Raw genomic sequence first — 21,368 nt, 5'->3', positions numbered from 1 at the left:
CTCATTCCCGATGCACCAGAAACCCTCCCAGGACGTTCCCATTAGGGTAGCAGCCAGCGACGTGCGCTCAGCGCTGTCACACGAATGTGACCCTCGGTCTCTGGATGCTGCCAGCCAGCGCCATCAAAGCCTTGAAGAGAGAGACCGCCCAGCAGCGTTTTGCTGGCAGTGCGAACACAAACGCCCGATAGCAGGAGCAGCCCGTACGAGGGAGGCAGCTTTTTTCCTCCTAATGCGACACACACCACATTCGCCAGGTTGGCAGAGTTTTGCAACCAGCTCCATTAAAAGGATCTGTTCAGTCTTGATGAGCTACCACGTGCAATTTGGGAACCGACTGCCGGCGAGCCTGGGGAAGCCAGCCCTCTGTCAGCAGTTCTCCGTCTGCCTTATAATTTACTTTCCGTGAACACACACACACACACACACACACACACACAGGTCAGGACGTGGTACCCGGAGCAGACCCTGCTGCTCTTGTGTCTGGCCCGGGGTCACGTATGCAGGTAGGGGATGATGGGGGTCAAAAAGACGGAGCATTTACCTGGCCTGCCTGATTGCTCGAGGTTTCAGAGCCCTTCTCTGCACTCCAGAAGGTGGATGGCGCGTTCGGGGGAGCAGCCAAGCCAAGGGGAAGCCTCTTTCGTAAGCAGAGCAGGGCCTGTCCAACTAGCTGCTGTCCAAACAGAGCCCGGGTTGCAGACAGCTGGTGCAGGCGGGGCAGACAAGACAGGCGGTGGGAGGAGGAAGAGGCACAGCAGGGGAAATACATGCCCGAGGTCACGGCAGGTTGGGAGTCCAGCTGGGAGCGGCGGCGAGGCCTCTCGAAAGCCGCAGGAAGGCCCCGCTCTCTGCACCGTGCAGAAATCGGCTCGCCCCGTGCAGGTGGGATGCAGCGAGGACTCTTCCCCTTGCTGCTGCCAGCTCAAAAGGGCATGTGTTTTGGCCACAGTGCTCAGCTCAGCCTGGCACTGCTTGTGTCCACAAGGGTCCGTGGGTGTGGGGATTCACATATTTTGATTGATCTTAGTCATCTTTTGCAGACCCCTTAGACAGGCTTCGGACCCCGAGGCATTTGTGGACCACAGGCTGAAAACCGCTGCTCCCGAATAAAGAGCAGCATGTCACATCCAAAACCCAGACCTGCTCACTGTGCCCCCCGTGTGACTGTAACCAGGGGAGTCATTAAGGGGATCAAGTGACACTTAGGTTGCAAAATGCTCCATCCCAGCCTGAGAACTGCCTGTCCCGTGCTGGTCAGAAGTGACTTCTCTGATCTTCTCCAGCAAGATCTCCCTTCCAGGCTCGTGCTCTCTACCTAGAATCAATAAATTTACCTGGTCTCCCAAGCTGCCTATTGCTCGAGTGAGCATACATCCCCGTTTGGCCGGGACAGCCCCAGATTCCTTAGGCTGCTTGGTCAAAAGTCCCAGGCTGGAGTCTGGCAGGGAGACGGAGCAGCATGGTGTGCCAGACAGGTATGGTCACCCTACCTAAGATGCCATATCCGAGGTCCCTGCCCGATGCACCATGCCGCTCTTCCTCTCCACCGGACTCCAAAGCACGGGACTTTTGACCCTGGGGCTGTCCCATCCAAACCGGGACACACGGTCCCCCTACCTAAACCACAACTGTTTGGACAGGAGAACGACGTATGGCTGCATCAAACCATGTTGCATAAAGTAATCCAGCAGCCGCCAGAACCTGGACTGCCCTTGCTGGGAGCACGGGGCCCGGCATGAACCACCGATGAGCAGGTTGGACATGGAGGTCCCGCGGAGAGACTTCTGCTTTATCCTCACAGAAGCACAGACATGGGGACAGAAATCCCAGGCGGCTTTTGAACGGTGCCTGGGGACCTCTGCGCTGATGGAAAGCAGCTGAGGAGCGCGACGGTCCGAAGCACCGCGCGGGGCTGGAATGAATTTAAACGTCTGCCTAAATCAGATCTACAACTTAAGAGGTGGCAACTGGGTACATGCACAGGCACACGTCAGTATTACTCACTCGCAAGGCCAGTCCTTCCTCCCTCCTGCTGGCCTATCAGCATCTCTCAGCTAATCGCCTCAAAATGAGAACAGCTCTGGCTCCTTCCCAGGCTGCTGGCAATGTCTTTCTGGGCTGGTTCTCCGGCCTCTCCCTGGGCTGCGAACCAGCCACCAGAAAGTAGGTTACTGCCTCAGCAGCAGCGTCTGCAGCGCACAAGAACATTTTAAGACCTGGCAGCTCCACCACACAGGGGTGCCTGGGCCTGGCTTTTTGCTCGGAGGTGTTACTGGGAAAGCTGTGGATGATCCTGCACAGAAAGGGTCTGTGCACCCGTCTCCCCGGCCCGTACCGGACAGACGAGCTGTTTTCTTACGTGCCAATACAAAGGAGAAATTGCAGCAGAAATGAACCGCTGTGTAGACTGGAGACCAGTGCAGCCAAACAGAGCCCGGGCATTGCTTGGCACAGGAAAGCAGAAATACCAGGTGACTCGAGCGTGGAGACGAGCTCGGGCTTCCCGTGCTTGCCCCGGCTACGTGCCGTGCATTGCAGGTCTGACCTTCGCATCCACGAGCTCTGAGAAACAGGTCTGCTTCCCGACTGGGATCGCAGAAGAGAAAGAGGGGAGGTCTTTGCACCCCGAGACATGGGGCAAAGCAGCAGAGGCTGGGAAAAGGCCTCCTGTTGGCTGCTTGCGTGGGAGAGAGAGCAGACTAGACCCTTGGAGGGCTGGGTCTTCACTACTGTCAGGTGCTCGGATGCTGGGAGGAAGGAAAAAGCAGAAAGGGAGATCAGAGAGATGCCAGCTCACACAAGGAAATCCCCTGGGGATTGCCAGCACCTTCTGGAACCAGTTCAATTGCTTCCAAAAGCAGGAGGTAAGAGGGGCTGGGTAGCAATGCAGCTCCAAACCAGCCCGGTGAGTCACCAAGGACAGGAAGCTCCTCGTCATCGCACCAGACCTGCACAGAGCTCCCGACATCAGCCGGTGTGTCACGGACCAGCCTGACCCGGGAGGGGAGGCTGCACGGCAGAGGCCTTGCAATGCCGACATCTGCTACAAGTGCCACCACCGCACCTTCCTGCCAAGCGATTTCGGCTGCCGGCGGCAGTGATCGTGCAGTAGCAATGCGACCGTGACGAGGACTCGGCAGTGGCTACGGTGCCAGCTGGGAGCAGCACAGAAAGAAAAAAAATCAGCCCGTTGCACCGACACCGCGCTGGAGGCCAGCTGTAAAATCACAGATGGCGCTTCTGGTAACTTGTGCTTTGAAACTTGACAGCGCCCTGCTAATTACCATGTGAAAAGCACCGCGTGTCAATCACGGGCACGTTCCAGCACAGGCTCGGCTGTCATGGTAACGCCGAAAGTGGAAGCGGCAGCTTCTGCCGGGTTGTGCGCTTCGCACACCCCCGGGAGGCCGCCCGCCAGAAACCGTGCCAGCCCGAGACGTGCAAAGTCAGGAGAGGAGGATCGGCCTCAGCTTGCCCCTGTCCGACCTCGATTTACCTTCCCGAGGGATGCTCACCCCAGGCAGCACCACTGCTCCGGCTCCTGGGTACCGGCGTGGGAGCTATTGCATTAGATTGGGCTGGCAGCCTGTTCGGGTCTGGTACCCTCCCCTCAAGACCTGATGCAGCAGTGCAGGGCACCCCGTAATCTGTTCATTATGAAGCCGTTATCCCACCCGTTCACCTGCCCCAAAGAGGCCACTCAGCCCCATGCCCTCCCAGGTGCGAGGATACAGAGCACAACCTGATCCTTCCCCGCCTCGATGTCCCGCGATGCAGGATATACCACCCAGCCAGCCCACCCATGCCGTGAGATGAGGCGAGATTAGACTGACAGAGCAGAAAGCCACCTGCCACTTGTTAGGAGGCCACTGGAATTGGGTCACCTTTCTAAAAGGGGAAGCAAAGCCCATTATCCGCTTCCAAGGAGGCCTGGCCCTGCGTGCCCAGCCCCATGCAGACCCTGCACAATCCTGCGGCTGGTCCTTGCTGCCCGATCGCTTTGGACCCAGAGGCTGAGAACACCAGGTCTGACACGGCCCTCGGGCCAGCGGTCAGCCCCGCGAGTGCTGCTGTGCCCTCTGCAACATCTTGCAGGGGCGGAGGGATAGCAAGACCTACACCTTGCACGTGGGAGCTAAGTGCACGATTCCCGTGGACAAGAGCCCAGGTCTGGGATGATGTTTCCGGCTTCGTCTGGGCAAAGGGGGTGCCAGCCACAGCAATTAGACATGATGTTTGGGGGGAATCTGCACAGGGTCTCCTCCTCTCCTGGCTACATCACTACCACAGCCCCCAAGCACCTCCACTTGCATGCCTGCAGCCCCTGGTGAGGAAGGGGGGTGCTCCTACACCCCTGCCTACACACTGATGAGTGCAGGGAGGCATGAGGAGGGACGGGGCTCACTCAAGGCCCTGAAGGCTGCTGTGTGCGGGCATCTCTCCTGCCCGACAATCCCAGGGGCTGGTGGGGACGCGTGTTTCTGGGAGCGTTTCTCAGAGACCAGCTATGCACTCAGGATAACTCCGGTCTGGTGGGAACGCAGAGCTGGGGGGGAGTCCATAAGACTCATTAGCCTTCAGGGTGGGCAAGCTGGGGTCCAAGTCCTACCCCTCTGCAAGGCAGAGCTCCCCCTCTTTCCTGCCGTTGCACCAGCAACATGGCCAGAGGGCTTGCCTCCAGCAGCCACCACTCTGCAGAGGCAGGGTAAGGCAGGGGAATGAAGGGGCACCAGGTTTTCCCTGCAAACCAAGCTCTCTAGGATGCTGGGAGCACAAGGGGGCTGTTAGCTTCTACTCCTCGGAGGACGGCACGGGATGGGAACGCGCCAGCAGGGCCTGCACGGCTTGCGTGTCCGGGGTGATGACTGCGATGCTGCGCTCCCCTCCCAGCAAGGCCCACCAGGGACCAGCATCCAGCCTGCTTCTCCCCTTCCCAGGGTATTGGGCACTCGGCTTGCAACGCATGCCCCCAGAGCATCGCCTAGAAGGCGGCAGGGAGTACAGGGCACTGCAAACTCCCCCCCCTTCCCATCTCCTCGCCGACTGTGCACTATGCCGACAACCCCCAGGCCCTAAAATCCAGCTTGCAGGCAGCCCTCCAACCCACAGCCACCGCAAGAGAGCCTCTCCCCTGCTGCGTCCAACTGCCTGGGGTACCACGGACACGGTCAGGAAACCGTAGGCAGCCGTGCTTCTCTTGCCTCTCGGGGCCCAGAAGCGTGACGGCTTCCCCGGCCAAGGAAACCCCCGACACAAAACCTTACACAGACCCCCACTCCCACCATCCTCCTTTGTGGATGCCCGAGCTCCTGTATCCAACCCAAACCGGGTTGGAGGAAAGAAGAAATTCGAGCTGCAGCTGCACCTCTGAGCAGCGTCCACATGCATCCGCTACCCGAGAAGCCCGTCAGCAAAGCTCGGCGGCGAGCGAGCCAGGCCGAAGGGCAGCGCGGAGATGTGACTCAGGCGGGGGAGCACGCAGAGCTGGCAGGACCCCGCGGCGTGTGGCGAGCCCCGGAGCTATGACGTGCAGCCTCGTCAGAGGCGCCTGCTGCAGAGGCTCTCCGGACATGTGGAGAGAGGAGCGGACACAGCTGCCGATTTTGCATCACGCATAAAAATAATGGGAACGGTTTCAGCGGTGGGGGGCGACTGCTAGCGTGTGACGCTCTGCTCCTCTAATGTCCACCATGAGCCGAAACCTCGGGAGCTGCCCCAGGCTCGGTGGCAGCACACGCGGATGTGAAACCGCAGAGCATGCTGCCAGCCCTCCCCCTCCTCCCCCGCTTGCAGGGAAAAGGAAAAAGGTGACATTTATCTACACATCAGAGGACACATGGCTGCCACAGACCCTTTGCAGCTTACTCGAGCCAGTGCTATGCCCCCCCCCTACCCCCAGATAACCACAGCCATAAATTGCACTGGGCTGAGAAACAACAAGTGTTGCTGTTTCTGCAGTACCTTTCCGCCAGAGATCCCAGCGTGCTTCCCAAATGGGCTGGAAGTTAAAAATGCCGAGCCTCTGCTCAGCCACGAGGAAAATGCACGCGCTGCTGGGGTGGGACCTAGCAGCCCTTTCACGCGGCGCCGCAACACGACTGCCCAGGGGCGAGACACAAGGGAAGACTATCACAAGCCTGAAACTGGTGTGGGGAGAGGGAGAGACTTGAAGCAAGAATTTTATCAGCGGAGCAGGACTACGAAAAATCGCTTCAATGAATGACGTGCGGTTTTCAAAGTCAAAAGGGACACGGGAAGGCAAATCTCAGCCCAAGTCATCTTTTCCAGCGGCAAGAGAGGCCAGAAAGCTGCTTCTATAAAAACAGCACCTAATGCATCAACGTTTCACCCCCCACCCCTGCCTTCTCGTCAGTAAGAAATGTCTGTGAGCATCTTGCTGGACCCAGGACTCGTTCAACCCCAACAGACATCTACAGTCTTAGGTTCCTGCCATACTGGAGAGCTTGCTGGCAAGTCACCCCAACCCAAACTAGCTGCTTAGACCCGACGAGATCATAACACGGCAAGAAAGGCCTCAATGGTCTCAAGCCATGAAGTTTATATTTAAAACTGAAGCCAGCGGTGCAACTACCTACCGCAGTGGGTCCCAGAAGAAAACCTGTGATCCAGTGCACCTCCCTGGTGTCACAAGCCAACTCTGTAATGAAAGACTCTTCGGAAAGAGCTGCTGCCATCTCTGGGAAATACTTGAATACCTAGAAATACTTGTTGATCAGCACACTTCTGCTTTGACTTTCTTCCATGAGGGCATTTGCATGAAAAAACATGGTCAGCAGTGACATGCAAATATGTTGCAGGAAGGGAAGTGTTTCTGTGGACACTCATCATGTAAAAACAAGACCAAGAAGAGGATGCACTTTGCTCATGAGCTGAACGGCTGCAATGCCTGCCCCCGACCAAGGCAGAGTGATCTGGGCCATTACAAGGCCAGGCTTGGCAGGGTATTCAGATATCCCGTGGCTTTTCAATTTTAGTGCAAAGCTGTCTAGCTGGGGCATAAGAGGATTGCTATAAAAAGTGTGAGACCTGCAGTATAGATGAGCCCACTTGTAACAACAGTCCAGGCAGCAGCTTGAGCGCTGGCACGGAGTCCACTGGACGTCTCGGTGCCTGGGGCATCTCGAAACCAGGAACAGGGGTGTCGCTGGCAAGCCCTGCCCTGCTCAGAGCAGCGCTGCACATCCCACTGTGATCTTCTCAACCAGCTCAACTCCTTCCTTGGCTCTTGTATGACATTCAGCCTCCTACATACCTCTCAGCCTGGCATGTCCCATCTCCCCTCACCCTTGCCACTCCAGCCTCGACACCTCTTGTGCTTCTCCATCATAGCACCCATCTGTGCAGCCTCCCCTGCTCCGTGTGCAAAACCGTCCCTCCCGCTCAGCCTCAGAGGCATGCATGCAGTCTACAAGGCCCTGTGCCAAGTCATCATCTCTGCAAGGTGCCTTCTGCCTCCCTGCTCCCTCCCCAGAGCAGCGTGCATCCCTGCCTGCCTATCTGGTCCATCTCCAAAGCGTCCGTTCTCGGTGGGGGGGGGGCTGTGCATAAGCGTGTACAACATCTGTAGACATGAGAGGATTTTAAATCGTTCGGTTTTGGCGCCGGATCGCAGTCATGGCTTGGAGGAACGCCAAGCCAGCCTACGGTCCAGGCTGTCCTTGAACGAGTCACCTCCAAATATTTGCGCCGTGCTGGCACCGAAGCATTTCCAAACACAGCAGTTCCCAGGGCGCTCGCCAGGCACTGGCCTGCTCCCAGAACAGCGCTTCTGCCCGAGGCGGCAAAATTAGGACGTCAGCGGTGAAGTGAGCCCACGGATGGGAACACGCCGGACACGCACCGGTTGCGTTCTCCGCCGCGCTCCAAGGGCTCTCCCACCCCGACGGCTTAGCGAGTCCTCTGCTCCTGCTGCATGGGATGCTGGTAACGGCCCCGTCACAGCTGAGACTCACCGTCCGGAGACAGCAAGTGGGGAGGGGAGGATGGCGTTCCCACGCTGCGGCTTTGCTGCAGCCACACACCTGCATTCAGGAATGGCGCCAGCCTCCTGCAATGGGGGGCTGCGGAGACAAAGAGGGGATAATGCATTTGGCTAAGGGGCAGATCCTTCCTCTCTCTTATGGGATGAGAGAGGAATCAAACAGCCACCTTGCACTGGCACCCTCTGGCTTTACCAGGGAGCAAGCTCCACATCCCCTAATGCTCGCTGGGCTGCCGCGAGCACGGGCACAAGGCCTCCAAAACCAGGTGCGGCCGCCCGGCCCCCTCTCCAAGGAGGGCAGGCTGTCTCGCAGCCTTCTCAGACCAGGCCTGCACATGCCAATTAAAGGACGCCAGCGACCTTCAGCCTCCTGCCGCCCCGTGGGCATGCTGGCTTCTGAGAAGAGACAGCTTTTCTGAGCTGTGCTGGCTGCAGAAAGTGTCGGGCTATTTATAACCGGTACCAGGCTGTAGCTGCTCCTGAAATCTTTGCGTGGCTTTGTATGTCAAACAAAGGCAGGCTGCTTGGCTGGTTTGCTCGAAACAATGCCCATCTCTCAGCAGCGGAGACGCTGGCTGTCCTCGCCCTGCGGCCAGAGCGCTCCGAGCGGTATTTGCAGACAGCAGGGAAGGGTACAAAGCACTTTCCTTCTCGAGTCGTTAGGCACTGCCAGAGGCAAATGCGGGTCTTTGCAGCTATACGCCCGCACTCCACAGCAGCCAGTGGGGCTCTGCTTCCATTAAAATCAGCATGACCCAGTGGGTAGAGCAATAGATTAGGAGCTGGCACCAAGTTCTGTGACCATCCTCAGTTTCTCCACCTGCGAAACGGGGCTACCGTCTTTGAAAAGCACCTTGAGAGCAATGGATGAAAAGTGCCACAGTCCCAGTGGTGTTAATATTGCCACTGATGTCAAGGGGAGCAGGGTCAAGCCATAGTGCCACTTACTCTTCCTTCCCTCCCATAAGCACTGGGAAACATCATCCTGTGCTAGCCCTTGGGGGAACGGACAAGCTGGGACCTGATGGGGCTTTTCCAGCCTGAGCTCCAGGGAAGTCCTGAACTATGCATGGGACAGAAAGCTTAATACAAACTTTTCAGTACACATTCAAATGGTTTTGTCATCAGGCTCAACATCCTCTACTTCATCGCTTCCCAGCAACACAGGCAGCTTCGTTGCCACAGGCGGAATGGGAGTCCTCTGGGCCCGGACTGCCGGGCAGCTGAGAAAAGTTCAATCCTATCCAGAAGGACTTTTAAAAGTCCTATTCTCACAGTCCAAGTCACTGAAAAACAGGATGGAGCAAAGCTCCTGAGACAGATCAAGTGTCTGAAGGACAGCTACAGTTCCTCAAGGCGTCAGTACGACAACGCCAGCCCTCCCACACAACCGCACAACTCCCAGCGCCTCTTTGGGAACCAAAGCCAGGGAAGAAAGTTTTGGGGATGCCGACTTCCCGAGAGAAGCAGCATAAAGCAGTTGAAGCAGCAGGGCCACCCACGGAGCGCATCCCCAGAGACTGAGCAGAAGCCCGCTGGGCCGGTGCTTGCCTAGGAGATCAGCAGGAAACGTGCGGGAACCAGCGCCATCCAGGAGTGGGTCTGGCATCAACGCGCACGGGCTGGTCCCAGCAGCACCGTGCTGCCTGCGGGATGGACAGCTGCCAGTGTCCAAAAGACAGTGCTGGGACCTACCGCGCAGCAATAACATGCCGACTCCCATTCCTCACCCACAGCAGGGGGGTCCCTCCCTTCGCCTCCCCAGCCACTGCACCCTGCAGAGATCACCGCCCTTCCCCGGCAGGCGAGGCAGCGCGCTTTCTACCCTCTCCCTGCAGCAGCTCGCCAGGCACTGGCCTGATGGACCACTTGATGGACGCTGCGGAACTGAAAGCTGCCACGAAACGAGAACGCAGCAGTGCAAAGACCCTGGGAGTCTGGTCCTACCCGGCTCTCAGGCACCATAGCTCCTTCCCACTGGGTTGAGCATCCCCACGTCACAAATGGGGTATACCTTTTCTTAGGGAGAGAAATATCCTGAGAGGCATGTAAGGGGGTGAGGAAATGCTGCTGCCACGTGACAGAGGTGATGTTCTACACCGGGCACCTTTTCTAGGCAAAGGGAGCCCAAGTTGCAGCAAGGATGGTTTCGATTCATAGAAAAGGAGGGTGGAAAGGGAGCTCAGGAGATCACATTTAGTTCAACCCCCTGCTCAAAGCAGGACCAACCCCAAATACACCATCCCAGCCAAAGTTTTGTCTACCCAGGTCTTAAAAACCTCCAGGGATGGAGAGTCCACCACCTGGGTAACCTGTTCCAATGCTTTAGTTGGTCTAATAAAAAGTATCAAATCTACCCAAAGAACCTTGCCTTACTACTTGTGAGAATGCTTTTCCTAATATCCAACTTGTCCACATGCTTTCTGTAGTGGGGGCCCACAGCTGGACACAGGACTCCAGATGTGGCCACCCCAGTGCTGAATAGAGGGGAATAATCACTTCCCTCGATCTGCTGGCACCGCTCCTACCAGTGCAGCCCAGGGTGCTGTTAGCCTTCTTGGCAACAAGGGCACACTGCTGGCTCGTATCCATCTCATTGTCCCCTGTCACCCCCAGGGCCTTTTCTGCCCTGTGGCTGCTGCCCAGCCTGTCCCCCCCCCAGCCTGTCCCGGTGCATGGGATTGGTCCCTCCCAAGTGCAGGACTTTGCATTTGTCCTTGTTGAACCTCATGAGAGTCCTTTTGGCCCAATCCTCCAATTTGTCTCGGTCACTCTGACCGGTCACTCGGTACCCTGCAGCGTATCTGCTACTCCTCCCAGCTTGGTGTCATCTGCAGACTTGCTGAGGGTGCACTCCATGCCCATCTTCCAAGTCGTTGATGAAGACACTAAACAGGACCAACTCCTGGGGCACTCCACTTGATACCGGCTGCCAACTAGACATCGAGTCATGATTACTAACCCCTGAGCCTGATGCTGCAGCCAGTTTTCTATCCACCTTACAGTCTATTCATCCAGCCCGCACTGCCTTAGCTTGCCTGCAAGAATGCTGTGGGAGACTGTATCCAAAGCCTTGCTAAAATCAAGATAAACTACATGCACAGAGCTATCTCATCATAGAAGGCAATCAGGTTGGTCAGGCATGGATATTAGGAAAAACTCTCACTAGGAGGGTGGTGAAGCGCTGGAACAAGTTACCTACAGAGGCTGTGCAATCTATATCCTTGGAGGTTTTTAAGACCTTGCTCCACAAAGCCTTGTCTGGGATGATGTAGCTGAGGCTGGCCCTGCTTTGAACAGGAGTTTGGACTAGATGTGACCTCAGGAGGTCCCTTCCAGCCCTCATTTTTTTATGATTAATACAAAATACTCTTTCCCTGCTGCAGGATTAAGCACTGTAAAAGCCACAGGTCATGCTCCCTTCTCCCCTGCCAAATACCACAACACTGACTTAAAAATCAGTGATGCTTAAAAAGCAGGTTTGTTCTGGGGATGTTTGCATTTTGCCTGAGTTTTTAGGGTGCACTTGGATCGCATCCTCCAGCTTTGCTCTGCAGAGAGCTGGAAGCAGCAGATGCTGCTACATCAATAAGAGCCGAGGTTCCTGCCCAGCCACAGGCTGCCAGCAGTTCGAGCTTTAAGGGGAAAATCATAGGATCTGTTGTTCAACCATGAGCTGGGAGCACGGTGCCCTGAACAAAGCTGTGTAGAGCCAGAGAGCAGTCTTGCCAACAGACAGGAAGGGTGTGCACCAGAAACCAAGAGAATGACAACTTAACATAGCGAAACCTTCCAGGCCACTGCAAATTGAGAATGCAATTCGGGACACGAGCCTGTCCCAGTACACCTGTGTGCAGATAATCTTGAAGCCTTTCTAGTGACTCATTCATTAAGTCCCCATAGCTAAAAACAGACACTGGGTTTGTCCCAGGACTGGCTGTCTCAGGTCTTGACTGGAAGCAGGCGTGGGGAGAACAATTATTTCCATACACAGCTTGAATGGCAATTAACTGCAATTAGTCCCTACCCTCTCAGGGAAAAAGTGTTATCTTAGTACTTCAAGGAGACAGTGGGCTTGTACATCTGCAAGGATCTCAGAATAAAAAGCTTTGCCCCAGGAGAAATCTGACCTCAGTTTTTAGCCTACATCTTTGTCCACAACCATCCAACGCGCAGCTCTTTTCCACAGAGAAGCAGACAGAAGGTATTAGTCCACGGAAACACAAAATACTATAATTTTCCATATAAACACCTGGAGCAGATTTAGATTAAAAAGTCTCAGGGAAACACAACCTTCAGAGGAGTAGGACAACAGGACAAGCCGTGGAAACTCCTGGGATGAGCGTATAACACATTGCAGAGGCTCACACTTGCCTTCGAAGTCTCTCCTCCATGCACAGACCAAGTCCAAGCATTTGCTGTTTGCTGGCTTGTCCGTGGAGCTCATCCTCCACGGTACATAAGTACTTTGGACATTGAAGAATTTGTACCCACACGTGGGGAAATATCCCCATTTTACAGGTGGGAAACTGAGGCACAGAGAAGCCACGGGTCTGTCCATAGTGTGAAGCCTGACCCACGTGTACCCATCACAGAAACAAGGAGATGAGGGTGCTGTAAGGGGTGTCCCTAGCTGCACGCTCAGGGTGCAGGTTTCTGGTATTCTCCGAGCAGCAACTCGGGGCCTCTTGGGGTCGGTGCACAGGGGATGAGAGTGGGGAGGTTTGCCAGGTCCCATGAGGAGCCTGCGGCAGACTTGGGCACTGGACAGGATCTCCAGGACCTTTGCCCCTGAAACCCTCTTTCCACTCTTGCTGAACTGAGAGTCGTAGAAATCACAGAAAACAGAGAGAAGTGGAGCTGCAAGAGGGACCTCCAGAGGTCACGTCTAGACCTGACACAACACCAGACATTGCACCGACCCTTCCACAGGTAAAGCAGGGGACCACGGCAGCCACGTCCTGCTGCTCTCCAAGGCAAGACCCCCTGGCCAGGAACCTCTAACTAGCAACCAACCCCCCGAGGGACAAACATCAGCACGAAAGGACCCAGCCCCTAACCCAGCACTGCCAACCAGGCTCTTCTGCCAGCACCGTGGGAAAAGCAGAAGTGCAAGCCCTAAGTGAGGCTGCTGTTGGTTAGTGGGTTCCCTTCTCCCCCGTCCTGTGTCTCTAGCCCCTGACCCTACTCTCTTGGGGTCACCGTCTGGTGTGCTGCAACACCCCAGAGGCTGCCCCAACACCTCGCCAGCTCCTCCCCTCCCCAGACTGCCTTCCACTGCTTACTAAGGGTTGATGCAAGGGGTGCAGCCAGAAAAAGGCCAAGAGGGACCTGCATAGCATGGGCACCCCTGCTCCGCAGGGATGGGGCTGTGTTTAGGTAGCCGTGGAGGACGACACTGGCAGAACAGAGTCCATGGGGGAAAACTGCTCCTTGACTGCTCACAAACGGAGAGCATCATCAGTGTGGGAACAGCACAGGCCATACAGCCCATGCTGGCGCAGGACTGGCAGTGTCAGCACACCCTCCCGCCAGGCAGGGTCCTCGCTCAGCCACCCATCCAGCCTGCTTCAACCTCTCTCAAAGACAAGGCACTGCCAAGGCCCTTTGCTTTCCAGCACCCAGCTGCTGCTCCGAGTGCGACGTATTAGCCAGATCCCACTTGGTCTAGGACGGACTTCGCCATGCCAGGCTCCTGCCACAACAGCATGGTCCTCAGAAGCCTGGAGTTCTCCGTAGGACCAACCTCCTTCTGCACAGCAGTGAAATGGTTAATAAAAGGCTGCCACTGAAAGCAGAAGGGGGTTTGGAGGCCAATTCAGGACTCCTGGGTCCCACTCCCAGCTCTGGAGGAAGGGCCAAAGCAGGTAATGAAACATAATGCCCTCTAGAAAGCCTGCAACCCTGCAAGGACTGAGATTTCTTTTTTTAAACGGCTTCTAACTTGGCCTAATTTAGACTGATTTCCGCAGCGCTGGTGAAAGGTGCTGCTCCTATTTCCCTCAGCCCTAAAAGTCGGAGTCCCTGCTCCAAAGCACCAGAGGTTTCACAGATCATCAGAATTTAAAAACGTGGGCAAAGTAACTTTGGTTTCCCCCAAGCCTCGTTCTTGGAAAGTCTGGGCAGAACTACAACAGGGGAGGCACCTGGTACTGCAATTGCAGAGCAAGCCGCTGCTGCCCGGCAAAGTCACCAGCTGCTGAAGAGGGGATCTTCCTCCGGGGGGTTTAAGCAAAGGCTCCGGCAACTCCACTTACAGGGGCAGCACACAGGCATGCTGGGAAGGGCTTGCGACTGTCAAGAAAGCAGAGACTGATGTTCGTGCATGCCTCCATAGGCACTTTTCTTTAAGAGCAACTTCAAAAAATCCCTCGAGTGAGCACACGCGCGCACACGCACATGCATGCATGTGCTCTCAGCCTACGGCCGAACCTCTGAAGAGCTCTGGAAAGGCACCCTAACCCACGCTGCTCCTCTCTGCAACTTTATCTGAAGCTTTATCGGATCCAAAGGCGCTTTTTGACCTCGGGTAGGGCGGGTGGGAGAAGCAGAGCGAGAGCAGGGGACGGGCCGACGTCACTCCGTGGAAAGGGAACTACCCGGGCTGCTCGGGTCCTGCCAGCAACCGAGGTCATGTGGAAGCATTTAAGATTTAAGTCCTCATAAGGGACTCATTCCAGCATTCCCATCCTCCCTGAGAATGCCCCTTCTTCCAGGGCTGGCTCTTCCCCTTCCCTGACCCTTTCTTTCCCCTGTAGGGCTGCTTACCGATGTGATTTAATTACGTGCTTGGAAATTGAAATCGCCGGCGGAGTCCAGGGTGGTCTCCCTCGGTCAGCTCCCACTACCCTGGCTCTTCATACTCTGGTGCGTGTGAAATAGGAGGCTGGATTTCAGCTCTGGGGAGCAGGCGACAGGTCCCCCAACTCACGTGCCGGAGCAAGCCTGCGCTCCAGGTAGGTTTTTAGCATGGATGGTTAGGATCCACGTAGGATCTTCAGGGCCAGATTGAAGTTGGAGGGGGAAATATTCCTCCCAGGCAAGGCGACCTTGTCAAGCTGCCAACCTGATTTAGATGGGAAAACAAAAGCAGCTGAATATTTTCTTTCTTTCTTAGCCTTGAAGTGCAGACAACGGGGATGGGGCCAGGGAAACCCAGAACCCCGTGGGGCTCCCATCCTAGGAGTGGCTGCTTGGCTGTCTGGATGGGAGCGGGGCTTTTCGAAGGATCTCGTCACTTATTCGCAATGCAGGCTGAGTTTGGGACTGGCCAAGGCTCTTAAAAGGCAGGAGCCAGCGGCATTGGAAGGACAGAGCCCTGCGTCGATGCACCGCGCGGAGGTGATGTTATGATCTGTAGAGCGGGTCAGTCGATACGCAGTCTGAAAGAAGGGGCTGTGCACCAGACCTCTTTGGGGCTTAGATGCAACCCCCTCCAGGGCTTTTTGTGCTACAGAGTCCTGTCCCAGCAAACTGAGGGAGACTATCAAAGGAGGGTGCAGGGAGGATAGTGGGAAGACACGTGGGGATCATCACCTGCTGGAGATGTCTAGCCCTCACCCTCACAGCAACGTGAGTGGACTGGCAGCCTGAGTCAAGGGAGAGAGACGGTTTCAGCCCACAACCGCAGCCCTCTGATGAAAGCCGCACAGACATGCCCACACCAACCTGACTTACTGTGCCAGGCCGCAGGCACCCTGGACCCCACACAGGCTGCCTTTCGAACCAAAAATAACGTACCCATGTGCGCCCAGGAGGATGGCTAATTAACACGGATGAGTGGCAATGCCAATTAACCCACGCCCAGATTAGCTGCACCTGCAGGGTCCTGCAGATGGGCCAGTCACACGATCTATACAGGTCAATGATGACAGCCATGCCCTCTCCACCTCCCTGCACCCCTTCCCCAGTGCAGCCTCCGCGATGCAGGCAAGATGTTGTTACAATAACCTGGTATTTCTTGCAGTGCTCGCACAAAGATTAACACAGCACTGAATTGCAGCATGCGAAGCTACGGGTGGAAGCAACAACACAAAGGTCCTTGCGCACATCTAGTTCACTCGGAGCATTTCAGGGAGTTACATAGCTTGCTGATGGTGACCCAGGAACCAGTTCAGAAGCTTTGCTTATTAGAAACAGTACCCAACGTGCACTAAAAACATATGTAATGAACATTTACTATTTAGCAAATACATAATTAATGCATATTTGGAAACCCAAAGGGCTCTGGCAAAACAGTCACTACACACGAGGAGAAGCAGAGATCTATGCCATACCCAATTCAGCAACAGTGTCCAAGCGAGCCCTCGGCAGATCCAGCGGCTGGTCTCCGCACTTTCATCTCCTTTCAACAGCTTCTCTTCCCGACTTGTTCTTGTCCGTCACCCTCCACAATTTGCCTCTGTGAAAAGCAGAAGACAGATTTCTCTCATTACTCCTTCTGGCTGCAGATTGATATCCATAATCCTGTACCCATGCAAAGCCTTTTCCTAAGCGGCTGGTAGATTTATGAAAAATGCTTTTTTCTAAAAGACCACTTAAGCCTAGAAATTCTGCAATTAAAAAGGAGGGACAAATCACTAGCATGCGAGGTTGCACACCTTGGTTTTCCTAACTTCAGCAACAGTCAGGTTTAACACCCAAGATCCCCATCGCTGGCAGGTAGTAGCGTGCATTTAAACCATCACTTGTCTTACTTATGCTAGGGTTTGAACTGTGCTCAAACACTTTCTCGATGCCGACACCAAGCAACATATCTCTGCTAAGGTCTCCATGTTCTTCAATGGGAGTCCCCTTACTTCTCACTTGGCCTTTGTGCCAGAAGTAGTGGGACTTCACCATCACAGTCTGTCCTTCCTATTTGTACCAACAAGCACATCATGGTCTCCTGCTCCATCAGGATGCAGTAGAGTTCGATACCCCTGGGCTATCATTGCAACCAGCAGGAAGCCAGACATGCTGCCACTGTGAACACACGTACAACTGCCATCGATCACGCCTAAAGTACCGTCGGGGGCTGCTGCAAGGGCAGGAGGGATTCAATCAGATGGGGAATGGACTGCATAGATCCTCCTTGCCTGGGTCGCTCTACTTTACTGCTGCTAGTCACATCGCTTGAACCAGGATTTAACTCAATGCTTGCACTTGGGAGTAATGCTATCCCAAGAATGGCTTCCCCACCACTACGGCATGTTTGCACGCTGTAGCGTGCTTACACTTGCTCTACTGCTGCCGAGTTAGGCATCACTATTATCCTCATTTCAATTATGGCAAGGATGCTAAGCGATGTGACCAAGGTGTCACATCAGGTAACTGGATACAGGCCCCCCAGCATCCCAAATCAGTAGACCACAATTGGGAAATACTCTTCTTTGCTGAATCAGAGAAGCTTCCGCGAACAACCCCTTTGCTGAAGATGAGAGTTTCAGGATAACGTGGAGTTGCCAAGCCAAGCCCCGAGACTGAGTTTCCCCGTGGGGTTCCCCATCTGTCCCCTTAAGAGTGCCTTGTCCAAACACCTCTCCAAGTTTCCCTGTGACAGAGGGGCAGATGCTGTAGGTCCCAATGTTGGAAAGAAAGGGGGACGTCCAACCCAGACACAGAAAGAGGAAAGCAGCTCAACCCCAACGGCTCTGGGAAGGGCAGCTGCCTGCAGGCAGGATGGAGCTCTTGGCCATCTTCCCAGGGTCTGGATGCCACGGAGCAGCTTGCAAATGCAGCAAGGGATCAGGCTTGCGGGTTTGGTGGGAGGGATGGGGAAGGGAAGATCTCCCCGCTCCCTCCCATCCCCTGAACAGCATCCAAAATGCCAAGGCACCCGCGGGAACCCTACCCTTGCTAACCTTCAACTCCAGCCTGGCCCCTGCTCTCCTGAAGGACAGTCCCTGGAGCCTTCTCCATTTACAGCCCTGCAACAGGGAAGTAAATGCTCCGACAGCTGAAATACAGGGGTCCCAATACAGGCTGCTGCAGGCAGGGCACAGATCAAGATCGGAGGACAGACCAGCAAGGAATTGGGGTGAAGCTGGGGCGAGCTCAGCTCCACTGCAACACCCCCTGCCCTGCTGCCACCTCCTCCCCAGCGGACCAGGGAAGAGAAGCCAGGCCTCTCGGTTCCCAGCCTGGGACTGAACTCCACGTCACCCCTTCCACCTCCGGGAGTTCGGATGGGTTTGCCCGAGCCCCCTTCCTGGGATTCCTCCGCTTTCCCCTCTGCAATGGTCTTCGCCCCAGACGATTCCTCCAGCCTCATGTCCATAAACACAGGGCCAGGCACGCTGCCAACAGCTGGCGACCCAGGCAGAGTCCTTTGATGTCAGAGCGCCTATAAAACACTGATCCTTGACCCGCGCGCTTTCAGAAAGCAAACAGAAACTTCACAAAACAATTGCACCGCTTTTCGGACAAACGCACTTTTTGTTCTGGCCCTGCAACTTCGCTACCAAACTTACCAAGTGCCGGTTTTAGCAGCTAGGAAGGAGGAGGCTGCGGAAGAGCCTTTTATTGGAGTTTTATCATGACGGCGAGAGCTGGGCAAAACACCAGGGCCCCCACAAAGATGAGACTGAACATCTGCCCAAGCATCCGTAACATTTCCCCTTAAGCTGCAGCCGGGGACGTTGAGGTTGGAGATGGAGGAACTTGCTGACTTCGTACCAGGCTGCCTAGAAGTTGTGGGATCGCCACCCTGGGCATGGTAGACACACACCTGCCTGGGATGGTTTAGTGAGCGATGATCCTGCCCTGAGCTAGATGTGATCTTGTGAGGTCGTTTCCAGCCCTATTTTCCTACAACCAGATCCACCTGCATCCAACACATGGACAACAGAGACTTTTTTTTTTTCCTCTTTGCTCCTACAACAAAATTAGTTGATCAAACAGCAACCAAAACCCAGTTACTGCTTCTGTGCCTTTCTTTCCCCAGTTCTTCTTTGGATGAGGTGCCTTCACTTTTTTTGGCTTATAATAGTTTTAAAAAAAATAAAATAAAGTTTCACTCCAAACAGATGACAATGAAATTAAAGCGCGGGAGCACAACAGAACGTGTGATAAGCTTTTAATAAGCAATTTCAAGCAGCAGGATGTTTCTAGAGTACATGGAAAGTGTGGCCATTTCGAAGAGCCCCTTCCCCTGGGAAGCCAGGAAGGAAACACGTAACACTAGCACCGAGCATCCCATCCCCAGAGAGAGAAGAGCTAGATTAGAGAAGCAGTGTTTTCAGGAGTGTCCCCTACATCACTGATTCTGGCAGCAAAGCCCTTTCAAACAGTGGAAAAAGTATTCGGAAACTACCTAATCTCTCAAAAAGCTTCAAACAATTTAAGCACCAGGGAGCTCAAATCTCACTGAAAGACCAACAGGACTCGTGAGTTTTGGAAGATCGTTCCTTCTACCACCCAAAGCTTAGACTCGAAGCTGTACTTAGCCTCCTGTCTAAATGCAGGCAAACTTCCAGGGTGCCAAATTTTAGAAGAGCTAAGCTCGGGACTGTTTGAAAGCTGCCTCATTCAGGGAAGTCGGCGGAAAGCTGCTCCACATCCTCCCTTTGAAACACCCCCCTTTTGGTCCAGCTCCAGCATGTCAGATGGGAATACTGAAAGTCCCAACTAACGTGCCCTTCCCCATAGGAATGCTGGATTTCTTTCTTGAACCAATGCAATACCGGTGCGGTTTAGGACATGAATGAGTTTCAAACTTTGTGCCATCAAACCTAACAAGACACTTAAAAAAAACCCAACAACACATCAAACCCTAATTGCTTCAGGCTTGGTTTAATTTTGTTATTGCAGCAAGACTTAAAGCCTTCTTCAGCAATCCCTCACAGTTGAGAAGGACGGTCTTCCATGACTCTCTTAACACGCGGGCCTGAAGACGGCTGGCAAGGCTGATTTGGGATCAACAGGCTCTCGCACGTGTTTCTGAGTGGGGTGGGTGGCTCCAGATTCCTGGTTCGACTCAAAGCCTAACGCCAAGCCTGTAACTCAGCTTCTAGAAGCAAGTTACCGTCTAGATGGACGTATTTGGGATGAAAGGGATGCTGCATTTAAAGACTTTCTGCAGGCAGAGAGGAAGGAAAGGAGGAAAGAGTTAAAGCTCAGGGTTCATCTGGACTAAGGCTTCCCAGGGGCTTGCTTTCTCAGCCCAGCAGTTGCATTAATTTTAGGGGGCCTTGAGGCCACAGAACTACTTTTAGAGGTAAAAAAATGTGCGTTTGAGCATTTCCACAGTTTGCTTATTCCACGCCACCAATGCCAGAATTTCAGCTCCCTTGGTCCACTCTGCTGGGTTATATTTTTGGTCTGAAAAAAGCAAGTAAAATACAACTTTTCTGGCTCTTGCTGAAACTCTGAAACCCAAGAGCTCTGAGAACATCAAACCTTTCTGTGCACTCCTCGGGTTGCCAACAGGCTGATTTTTTGGAGGGACCTGACCCTGGATTTAGAGAGGAGCCTAGCACCGACAGCAGTATTTTTGGTTCCTATGTGAAAGCCCCTGTAATGCTCAGCTGCCAAGTCTTGAAAAAGTTCCCAGGAAATGAGCGGCAGTTTGCAGCAAGCCTGTTCCTCTGCAGATCTCACAAAGAGCACTCCCTTGTTGGCTTACCACCGCAGTGGGAGGAAGTCACATCAATCGCAATGTTTATGCAAAGCTGCAGAAACATTTCAGTGGCCAGCAGAAGGTCAAGCAATCCATCAAGACCTACCTCCGTATCAGACCTGCACAGCATGAAGATGGAGGCAGGCAGCAGGCTCTGTTCCCAAGGATCCTCTCCATGCAAAAGACAGGACATCCCTGCACTAACTTACCCCATGCATTCCTTTTCTCCTGTCATGAGAGTCCACAAACCCTGTGGCTCCACGTAGGCAGAACCAGGCCTGGCAGTCGAGGAAGACTGGAAATAGTTGTACTTGGCATCCGGCCACATCGGCTCGAATGGTGTGGGGCCTGTCTGCAGGCCAGACCGGGCCCACAGACCACCTCCCCTTGCCCTCCTCAGTAGACCTGATCTGGGGGCTGCTCCAGCCGGACTGGGACCTATGCTGCGTGAATCCTGAAGCAGTGGAAACGAGCACTGAGTGCGACTCAGTCTGGCCGGGGCAGCAGCCATGCTGCACGTATGGTGCCTGCTCCAGCCAGGCTGGGACCCATCCTGCATATGTTGCCCATGAGCATTGCATGGAGCACAGGTCCTGGACCGGCTGGAGCAGGCACTAGTTTGGCCAGGACAGCCACCGCGTGCAGATGTTTGACACGCCTGCTCTATGCAGGCGTCTCAAACTGGCTACGTCATTCAAGTCTTTCATTTGCAAGTTCTTACCTGGTCTACTTAGGGGGAACACTGGACTGTACACTTAGTGACAA

The 21,368-nt window shown here is 54.6% G+C and overlaps 1 protein-coding gene across 3 annotated transcripts in view; it reads right to left on the bottom strand.

Annotated features, from left to right (window-relative positions):
• The window catches only part of PTP4A3 (protein tyrosine phosphatase 4A3), a 115,854-nt gene that overhangs the window by 61,905 nt on the left and 32,581 nt on the right, over nt 1-21,368 (bottom strand). Inside the window, exons 2-3 of one of the 3 annotated variants that reach the window (XM_014611521.3) lie at nt 16,282-16,406; nt 14,774-15,071 (exon numbers count right to left, since the gene is read on the bottom strand). The gene's annotated coding sequence lies outside the window, so the exon portion shown is untranslated. Of the gene's footprint in view, nt 1-544; nt 633-14,773; nt 15,072-16,281; nt 16,407-21,368 lie in introns of those variants that run through there. The other 2 variants (XM_014611520.3, XM_014611522.3) reach the window with 2 other exon arrangements.

The sequence above is a fragment of the Alligator mississippiensis genome, chromosome 3 (genome assembly GCF_030867095.1).
Source record: "Alligator mississippiensis isolate rAllMis1 chromosome 3, rAllMis1, whole genome shotgun sequence".
In the NCBI taxonomy this organism is placed as follows: Eukaryota; Metazoa; Chordata; order Crocodylia; family Alligatoridae; genus Alligator; species Alligator mississippiensis.
This window is presented reverse-complemented; position numbering and strand designations above follow the sequence as displayed.